Source organism: Oncorhynchus clarkii, unplaced genomic scaffold (assembly GCF_045791955.1).
Source record: "Oncorhynchus clarkii lewisi isolate Uvic-CL-2024 unplaced genomic scaffold, UVic_Ocla_1.0 unplaced_contig_6307_pilon_pilon, whole genome shotgun sequence".
Classification (NCBI taxonomy): domain Eukaryota; kingdom Metazoa; phylum Chordata; class Actinopteri; order Salmoniformes; family Salmonidae; genus Oncorhynchus; species Oncorhynchus clarkii.
The window spans coordinates 1,431-12,616 of NW_027259055.1; the positions used below are offsets into that span (position 1 = coordinate 1,431).

General features: G+C 43.7%; 1 long non-coding RNA gene across 1 annotated transcript; it reads right to left on the minus strand.

Moving 5' to 3' along the window:
* Window positions 1-1,616: 1,616 nt before the first annotated feature.
* LOC139399448 (uncharacterized) lies at window positions 1,617-8,252 on the minus strand. The gene is made up of 3 exons (XR_011632075.1): window positions 8,076-8,252; window positions 5,751-5,944; window positions 1,617-1,760 (listed from the first exon to the last, which is right to left on the minus strand). It is a non-coding gene; the product is annotated as an uncharacterized lncRNA (long non-coding RNA).
* Window positions 8,253-11,186: the final 2,934 nt, after the last annotated feature.

Below are 11,186 nucleotides of genomic sequence, written 5' to 3' on the forward strand. Positions count from 1 at the left end.
CAATCCACCTGTGTGTAATCAAGTCTCCGTATAAATGCACCTGCACTGTGATAGTCTCAGAGGTCCGTTAAAAGCGCAGAGAGCATCATGAAGAACAAGGAACACACCAGGCAGGTCCGAGATACTGTTGTGAAGAAGTTTAAAGCCGGATTTGGATACAAAAAGATTTCCCAAGCTTTAAACATCCCAAGGAGCACTGTGCAAGCGATAATATTGAAATGGAAGGAGTATCAGACCACTGCAAATCTACCAAGACCTGGCCGTCCCTCTAAACTTTCAGCTCATACAAGGAGAAGACTGATCAGAGATACAGCCAAGAGGCCCATGATCACTCTGGATGAACTGCAGAGATCTACAGCTGAGGTGGGAGACTCTGTCCATAGGACAACAATCAGTCGTATATTGCACAAATCTGGCCTTTATGGAAGAGTGGCAAGAAGAAAGCCATTTCTTAAAGATATCCATAAAAAGTGTTGTTTAAAGTTTGCCACAAGCCACCTGGGAGACACACCAAACATCTGGAAGAAGGTGCTCTGGTCAGATGAAACCAAAATTGAACTTTTTGGCAACAATGCAAAACGTTATGTTTGGCGTAAAAGCAACACAGCTGAACACACCATCCCCACTGTCAAACATGGTGGTGGCAGCATCATGGTTTGGGCGTGCTTTTCTTCAGCAGGGACAGGGAAGATGGTTAAAATTGATGGGAAGATGGATGGAGCCAAATACAGGACCATTCTGGAAGAAAACCTGATGGAGTCTGCAAAAGACCTGAGACTGGGACGGAGATTTGTCTTCCAACAAGACAATGATCCAAAACATAAAGCAAAATCTACAATGGAATGGTTCAAAAAGAAACATATCCAGGTGTTAGAATGGCCAAGTCAAAGTCCAGACCTGAATCCAATCGAGAATCTGTGGAAAGAACTGAAAACTGCTGTTCACAAATGCTCTCCATCCAACCTCACTGAGCTCGAGCTGTTTTGCAAGGAGGAATGGGAAAAAATGTCAGTCTCTCAATGTGCAAAACTGATAGAGACATACCCCAAGCGACTTACAGCTGTAATCGCAGCAAAAGGTGGCGCTACAAAGTATTAACTTAAGGGGGCTGAATAATTTTGCACGCCCAATTTTTCAGTTTTTGATTTGTTAAAAAAGTTTGAAATATCCAATAAATGTCGTTCCACTTCATGATTGTGTCCCACTTGTTGTTGATTCTTCACAAAAAAATACAGTTTTATATCTTTATGTTTGAAGCCTGAAATGTGGCAAAAGGTCGCAAAGTTCAAGGGGGCCGAATACTTTCGCAAGGCACTGTAAATAAAGGTTAAACGTGTATTTATTTTTTTATCCCCAAACAACAGGCACATATTGTATCATTCAGTGTAAATGTCTATCTGAAACATATTATATATATATATTTTTTTTTAACCTTTATTTAACTAGGCAAGTCAGTTAAGAACAAATTCTTATTTTCAATGACGGCCTGTTCAGGGGCAGAACGACAGATTTGTACCTTGTCAGCTCAGGGATTTGAACTTGCAACCTTCCGGTTACTAGCCCAACGCTCTAACCACTAGGCTACTCTGCCGCTATGTTATATCCCAGTCTCCCACCTGGTCCTGAAGACAGGAACTATGTATCCAATGACATCGTTGGTGTCAGGGTCCATGGCCAGGTACTTCTTGACTCTCGGCGGCAGCAGCTGGCTAGGTATGAACTCCGACCTCTTCTCTGATTCAACAAAACTCTGCTGCACTCTGACGGGTGTGAGAGAGAGAGAGAGAGAGAGAGAGAGAGACAGAGCGAGAGAGAGAGAGAGAGAGAGAGAGAGAGAGAGAGAGAGACAGAGAGAGAGAGAGAGACAGAGAAAGACAGAGTCAGAGCTTTACAATTTTTAACACCGAGTAGTTGTGTCATAGCAACAGTAGTTGTGTCATAGCAACAGTAGTTGTGTCATAGCTACAGATGTTCTACCTGGATGTACCTTGACAGTAACAGTTACTACTGAGATAGATGTAAGAATGGAAAGTTACCAGTGTCACTAAACAAATACATATGTGAAGATATACTGATAGTGGAACCTAGTCCAGTGAACAGCAGAAATAACTGACATGATCCTGACAAACACAATAACAACACGCAAACAACAGACAAAATAGATAAAGATACACCAGATACCACAGACACATTAGAAACCAAAGATAAACCAGACCCAACAGATATAACTGACACCACAGATATACCAGACACCACAGATAAACCATACACCACAGATAAACCAGACCTAAAATATATACCAGACACCACAGATACAACAGACACCACAGATACACCAGACACCACAGATACACCAGACACCACAGATACACCACAGATACACCAGACACCACAGATACACCAGACACCACCGATACACCAAACACACCAGACACCACAGATCTACCAGACACCACAGATACACCAGACACACAAGACACCACAGATCTACCAGACACCACAGATCTACCAGACACCACAGATCTACCAGACACCACAGATACACCAGACACCATAGATACACCAAACACCACAGATCTACCAGACACCACAGATCTACCAGACACCACAGATACACCAGACACCACAGATACACCAAACACACCAGACACCACAGATCTACCAGACACCACAGATACACCAGACACACAAGACACCACAGATCTACCAGACACCACAGATCTACCAGACACCACAGATCTACCAGACACCACAGATACACCAGACACCATAGATACACCAAACACCACAGATCTACCAGACCCCACAGATCTACCAGACACCACAGATACACCAGACACCACAGATATACCACAGATACACCAGACACCACATATACACCAGACACCACAGATACACCAGACACCACAGATCTACCAGACACCACAGATACACCAGACACCACAGATACACCAGACACCACAGATACACCAGACACCACAGATACACCAGACACCACAGATACACCAGACAACACAGATATACCACAGATACACCAGACACCAGAGATCTACCAGACACCACAGATCTACCAGACACCAGATATACACCAGACACCACATATACACCACAGATACACCAGACACCACAGATACACCAGACACCACAGATATACCAGACACCACAGATACACCAGACACCACAGATACATCAGCCTCTCACACCTCCATTTGTCTGTTTGAGACCAAGAAAGGAAAGGAACTGTTGGAGAGCTGGAGTAGAGTTCAGCAGTGGGAGAGTTCACATGATTGGAAGAGTTTGTATTAAACACTAACAGCTAGAGGAACTACTGATTCACACTGATCATTCAACTGGAGGAACTACAGATTCACACTGATCATTCAGCTGGAGGAACTACAGATTCACACTGATCATTCAGCTGGAGAAACTACACATTCACACTGATCATTCAGCTGGAGAAACTACAGATTCACACTGATCATTCAGCTGGAGGAACTACAGATTCACACTGATCATTCAGCTGGAGGAACTACAGATTCACACTGATCATTCAGCTGGAGAAACTACAGATTCACACTGATCATTCAACTGGAGAAACTACAGATTCACACTGATCATTCAGCTGGAGAAACTACAGATTCACACTGATCATTCAGCTGGAGGAACTACAGATTCACACTGATCATTCAGCTGAGGAACACCACACTCGAAAAGGGGTTTTAGGCTGTCCCCATAGGAGAACCCTTTTTGGTTCAAGAGATAAACCCTTTTTTGTTCCACTTAGAACCTCCGTGGAAAGGGTCCTACATGGAACCCAAAAGGGTTCTTCAAAGGGTTCCCCTATTGGGAGAGCCAAAGAAACCCTTAAGGTTCTAGATCACATGTTTTTCTTTAAGAGTGCAGTACAGAGAGCAGGAAAATTACACTATTCTAATTATGATTAAGCCTCTAACGGCACATCAAATACATAGTTACAAGCTAAAGTTTAGAATCCCAAGACTAAAGATACAGGTCTGTTCAGTGAGCATTCCACCAAGGCACCACCAAAGCATTGTATTATTAAACTGTTCCTGTACAGGCCAGCCAACATCAGTGTCATTATTAACAGTAAAAAATGATGTCCCAATAGTACAGTCATTGAGTCGTTTTCCTCTCAAGCAGACACATGTAGCTCAGCTCTCTCCATGAATATCTCTGGCTCCCAGCCTGCAAGAGATCATGTTCACTCAGCAGGAAGAAAAGCATTCAGCAGGGTCCCTACAGCATGTGTCCAAAATGGAGCCTTCAGACTACTGCATTTCTCCAACAGGGCGCCTTCAGTCTGGTCCTCCAGCCTACAGCAGGTTTCCAACATGGAGATCTCAGCCTACATCATGTCTTAAACATAGAGCCCTCAGCCTACATCATGTCTTAAACATGGAGCTCTCAGCCTATATCATGTCTTAAACATGGAGCCCTCAGCCTACATCATGTCTTAAACATGGAGCCCTCAGCCTACATCATGTCTTAAACATGGAGCCCTCAGCCTACATCATGTCTTTAACATGGAGCACTCAGCCTACATAATGTCTTAAACATGGAGATCTCAGCCTACATCATGTCTTAAACATGGAGCCCTCAGCCTACATAATGTCTTAAACATGGAGCCCTCAGCCTACATCATGTCTTAAACATGGAGCCTACAGTCTGGTCCTTCAGCATGTCTCCAACATGGACCTTCAGCATGTCTCCAACATGGAGTCCTTCAGCCTACAGCATCTCCAACATGGAGCCTACATTCTGGTCCTTCAGCCTACAGCATGTCTTCAACATGGAGCCTTCAGCATGTCTCCAACATGGACACTTCAGTCTGGCACTTCAGCATGTCTCCAACATGAAGCCTTCAGTCTGGTCCTTCAGCATGTCTCCAACATGGAGCTTCTGACCATGTGTCTACAGAACAGTGTGATATTGTACCACGGGTTACTAAACTAATCTCGAAGTATTGTAAAATGGTCATGCCATGGATCATGTCGCTATTTGACTTGGAATTTTTGGATCCCTTTTGGTATTAACCTTTTTTATTTAGTCCACAGAAACACATTTAATAACACATTCATAAACGGCAAAAAAGACAGTCAAAAAATAAATCACAGGGATAAAGTTTGAAGAATCTACATATTTAAACCCTTATTTTTGGTGGCACAAACCTACCTCCATACTTCAATGTGTTTGTATGTCTTACTTTCAGGTGAGTCCTGTGTCACGTGTGGTGGTCGTAGAGCAGAACAGAGAACACCATGGTGTTCATGAGACTCTTCCCTTTCCATGGGGTGGTCACTCCATAGGTCAAACCGATGTTTTCATGTCTCATAGTCTAACAAACCCCGCTGTAGCTCGGCCACCTTCCACCGCAGATACGGAAGGCCAACACACCCAGTTATCTCTATCTTAAACTGATCCATTATTATTATATTACTTAGATTGAGGCAAGGGTGCCAACAGAGCATATTTACTCCAGACATACAAGTCAGCAGTCAGTCACATACCTGTGTCAACACAATATAGTAAGCAAAACCCTCAACACACAAACTACTACTACAGTCATCTTTAGTCGTATTAGAACAACAGTCACTTCACCACACCAAGACTGTTACAGCCAGGATATGAGTTAATCCTGCGGATAGATTATAAATGATCAAACAGCAGAGGAGAGGAGCAGTAGAGAGATGGCACAGTCCTCCTCATCCTCCTCTTCCTCCTGTTCTTACCCTATGGTGCTGTGCTGGATTCTCTTGTGGGCAGCATATGACAGCTGACTAAAAGAGGAGCGAGAGCTGTGATGGCTGATGCTCTCATGCTGCTGCTTCTTGTCACTGTGGTGGTGGTGCTGTTTCACGTGGAACGATGCAGACATCCTGACTGGCTGGCTGATAAGTTCAGACTCCAGGCTCCCCGCCACACGCTAAGTTCAATCAGAACAGGATTTGAATCTACTCAGTGTAAATAAGTCTGTAAAACATTCCGATTATGGTTATGATGGGGTTATGTTATAGTTGGTTTAGTTCAAGCTTGCAGTTAAATATGTCAATTTATGCTTAAATGGTTTTAATTGATATTATTATTGATTGACAACTAAATATAACAGTTCTAGATTAGTTCACAGTGTATTAAAATGGTAAAGCTGTTATTAAAAGAATCTGATTGAAATAGCCAAGTTCACAATTAATTTAATCTTTACTAGTAGGCTACATTGTGTCTTTAACGAATTGACTTCTTCTCCTCTTCCAGCCTAACAAGCACTTCAGTCTTCAGTCTGGAAACTGGAAACTGAGATAGACTAAAGTGCTATTCCAGAGTAGATTTTGAGCCAGACTAACACTGGAAAGGGTGAGCCCCATCAGGTGTCATGGACGGGATATGCCTACCCAGGGTGAGTAAGGGTATGAAAAGGCCTATCCAGGGTGAGTAAGGGTATGGATAGGCCTACCCAGGGTGAGTATGGGTATGGATAGGTCTACCCAGGGTGAGTATGGGTATGGATAGGCCTACCCAGGGTGTGTAAGGGTATGAAAAGGTCTACCCAGGGTGAGTAAGGGTATGAAAAGGTCTACCCAGGGTGGGTATGGGTATGGATAGGCCTACCCTGGGAGGGTAAAGGAGACTGATGCTCTGGTAGTAAGCCTATGGGAAACTGGGTCATGTGCTCCTATGGGAAACTGGGTCATGTGCTCCTATGGGAAACTGGGTCATGTGCTCCTATGGGAAACTGGGTCATGTGCTCCTATGGGAAACTGGGTCATGTGCTCCTATGGGAAACTGGGGCATGTGCTCCTATGGGAAACTGGGACATGTGCTTCTATGGGAAACTGGGGCATGTGCTCCTATGGGAAACTGGGACATGTGCTTCTATGGGAAACTGGGGCATGTGCTCCTATGGGAAACTGGGACATGTGCTCCTATGGGAAACTGGGACATGTGCTCCTATGGGAAACTGGGGCATGTGCTCCTCTAGCATTTGATTTAATACATTTGTTCATTTGATTGTTGACAAACAAAACAAAAGAGTATTGGGTAACTAAATAGACCCCATCTGCTGTAGTAGACAACCAACCCATGATCAGATCATTAGAGATACTACAGAAATACTGTGGAGGTCTGTCTGACAGGGTGCAATCACTAGCATGTACACTACACTTCCACACACTTCTAGCTGATGAAATGAATGGGCATCTGTCAGAAAAGTCTTTTTTAAACCTTCCACTATGTGTATTTCATACATGCATCATCTTCGACCAGAATTACTGTCTTACCTCAATTCGCCACCAAATCCCTAGTTAGAAAGCAACTGTTTTCTTGAAGCTGTGCCGGCGCCATTTTCCCTACATTTCCCCCAACGTGGGCCAGTCCCCTAGCAATTTGAGTTCTAGCCAATGAGCTTCAGCCCCTCGCATTTGAGTATCACCTAGCAAGAGACCTGCCCAGCGTTATCCAATGAGGTTGCAGGGCGGGCCCAAAAGCTCAGTGGACACAGAAGAGAGAGAGAGAGAGTAATGACGTGGTGCACATATCTGCACATATGTGATGTAGACGGCTATTTCCATGAACCGCTTTTGGCTTGTGAGTGCTACTTTCAGAACTACTGGCTAAAAAGTACCAGATAATCTATTTAGGATGTCTAAAGATGCTATGTAACATGACTTAAGGTAGGCCTCTGGGCCCTTATTCTAAAATTAGGTCTCCATGCACTATCCAACTGCACATATGAACTCAGTCTTAGTACCATTATGAGAGTTAGGCAATAAAAACATATGAAAATTAAATGAATACATTGGAAGGTAAGTTAGTTTCCTCAGAATTGTTATGTTAGCTACATTCATCAAATGAAACAATACTGGGACAACCAAGTATTAGTGAAGGTGACATTAATGTAACTTAATAATAAATTATATACATTCAGGCCTATGGTAATAAATATAGTCCTCAATAGCCTAGATATAGGCCTACTATTATCCATTAGACAATATATGCAAAATATAGATTGGAGTTTAATTTCATTATACAAAAGCATATGAATTAAAACCATTTTCACTCACCAAAACTGAAAATCTTTCAATCGTTGAAACCAACAGGACAGGGGGTGCAACTCCAAAAGTATCCAAAGCAAGTCCTAAACCAGGCAGAACAGCAATGGGAGTGGAGGGGACAGGACGAGCAGCGGCCACAGAACTAAAATAATGCTGCCACTCGGCAGAATGCTGAAGACACCGTCAGGACCTTTTAAGGGACCACCATCAGGAGGCACGGTAAATATAGCAGAGAGGGGGAGGGAGGGGAGGGGGAGGGGGGAGAGGGGAGAGGGGAGAGGGGGAGGGAGGGGAGAGGGGGAGGGAGGGGAGAGGGGAGAGGGGAGGGGAAGGGAGGGAGAGAGACAGCAACACAATTAGAACCAACCAAATCATGAGAAAACAAAAAGATAGTTACTTGACACATTGGAAAGAATTAACAAAAAAACAGAGCAATCTAGAATTCTACTTGGCCCTAAACAGAGAGTACACAGTGGCAGAATACCTGACCACTGTGACTGACCCAAACTTAAGGAAAGCTTTGACTATGTACAGACTCAGTGAGCATAGCCTTGCTATTGAGAAAGGCCGCCGCAGCGGACTGAGTCTGTACATACCCTGTCTTCTCTTGAGAGGAAAGCTTTGACTATGTGCTCACTGCCCACAAAATGAGGTGGAAACTGAGCTGCACTTCCTAACCTCCTGTCCAATGTATGACCATATTAGAGACACATATTTCCCTCAGATTACACAGATCCACAAAAAATGTGAAAGCAACCCAATATCTACTGGGTGAAATACCAGTGTGCCATCACAGCAGCAAGATTTGTGACCTGTTGTCACAAGAAAGGGCAACCAGTGAAGAACAAACACCATTTTAAATACAACCCATAATTATGTTTATTTATATTCCCTTTTCTACTTTAACTATTTTCACATCGATAAACACTGCATATATACATGATATGACATTTGAAATGTCTTAATTCCTTTGGAACTTCTGTGAGTGTAATGTTTACTGTACATTTTTGTTTATTTCACTTTTGTTTATTATCTACTTCACTTGCTTTGGCAATGTTAACACATGTTTCCCATGCTAGTAAAGCCCTTGAATTGAAATTGAAATTGAGAGAGAGACAAGATCAATTCTTCAAACTGCTGAGCTGCGCTCAGTTTGAAAAGCAACATTTGTGGGACACTCAATCTGACTAGCAGGTTAGCGTTCTCCATCATGCTCTGGAGCAGTTCTGCAGGGTGGTCACTAGCTGGCACAGCCACAAAGTCATAACATAACAACTTAACCCTAACCTTAACCACACTAGTAACCCTAACCTTAAATTAAGACCAAATAGCTCATATTTGTTTTTATGAATTCTTACAATAAAGCCAATTTGGACCTTTTGCAGCTGGTCTATCTAGCGGAAATCGCTCAGTTCTGCCTTCAGGACAAGACGTATCCCACTAAATGTCAGCCTGCAACTGGCTGAAGACGGGAAACACCCTGTAACTGAAACTGGTTCATTATGAATGCATCTGATTCTTGTCTCGTTAGCGATTGAGGGGAACCATCGGAGGGGGACCTAGTTTAAGTTTAGTTTAATTTATTTTCACCAAAGAAAACAATTGACAAACAATACAGATACAAACTAATACATACACGTTATGCAGGTGTAGTTGAAAGCTCAGGGGCTTGTATAAAAACCACACCACAAAACAACTATAGAAGTACAACAATAAAAAAGGATTGTTCAAAGAGATAACAAAACCTACTAATTATACTTTTATCAGTCAATGTATGTGTGCATGTGAGTGTGTGAGAGTTGGGCTATATACTGAGTAGTTTGGTTCATCAGGCTGGTCCCCAGTCTTCATGGAGGAGATTACTGAGTAGTTTGGTTCATCAGGCTGGTCCCCAGTCTTCATGGAGGAGATTACTGAGTAGTTTGGTTCATCAGGCTGATCCCCAGTCTTCATCGAGGAGATTACTGAGTAGTTTGGTTCATCAGGCTGACCACCAGTCTTCATGGAGGAGATTACTGAGTAGTTTGGTTCATCAGGCTGATCCCCAGTCTTCATGGAGGAGATTACTGAGTAGTTAGGTTCATCAGGCTGACCCCCAGTCTTCATGGAGGAGATTACTGAGTAGTTTGGTTCATCAGGCTGACCCCCAGTCTTCATGGAGGAGATTACTGAGTAGTTTGGTTCATCAGGCTGACCACCAGTCTTCATGGAGGAGATTACTGAGTAGTTTGGTTCATCAGGCTGACCCCCAGTCTTCATGGAGGAGATTACTGAGTAGTTTGGTTCATCAGGCTGACCCCCAGTCTTCATGGAGGAGATTACTGAGTAGTTTGGTTCATCAGGCTGGTCCCCAGTCTTCATGGAGGAGATTACTGAGTAGTTTGGTTCATCAGGCTGATCCCCAGTCTTCATTGAGGAGATTACTGAGTAGTTTGGTTCATCAGGCTGACCACCAGTCTTCATGGAGGAGATTACTGAGTAGTTTGGTTCATCAGGCTGATCCCCAGTCTTCATGGAGGAGATTACTGAGTAGTTAGGTTCATCAGGCTGACCCCCAGTCTTCATGGAGGAGATTACTGAGTAGTTTGGTTCATCAGGCTGACCCCCAGTCTTCATGGAGGAGATTACTGAGTAGTTTGGTTCATCAGGCTGACCACCAGTCTTCATGGAGGAGATTACTGAGTAGTTTGGTTCATCAGGCTGACCCCCAGTCTTCATGGAGGAGATTACTGAGTAGTTTGGTTCATCAGGCTGACCCCCAGTCTTCATGGAGGAGATTACTGAGTAGATTGGTTCATCAGGCTGATCCCCAGTCTTCATGGAGGAGATTACTGAGTAGTTTGGTTCATCAGGCTGATCCCCAGTCTTCATGGAGGAGATTACTGAGTAGTTTGGTTCATCAGGCTGACCACCAGTCTTCATGTAGGAGATTACTGAGTAGTTTGGTTCATCAGGCTGACCCCCAGTCTCCATGGAGGAGATTACTGAGTAGTTTGGTTCATCAGGCTGATCCCCAGTCTTCATGGAGGAGATTACTGAGTAGTTTGGTTCATCAGGCTGATCCCCAGTCTTCATGGAGGAGATTACTGAGTAGTTTGGTTCATCAGGCTGACCCCCAGT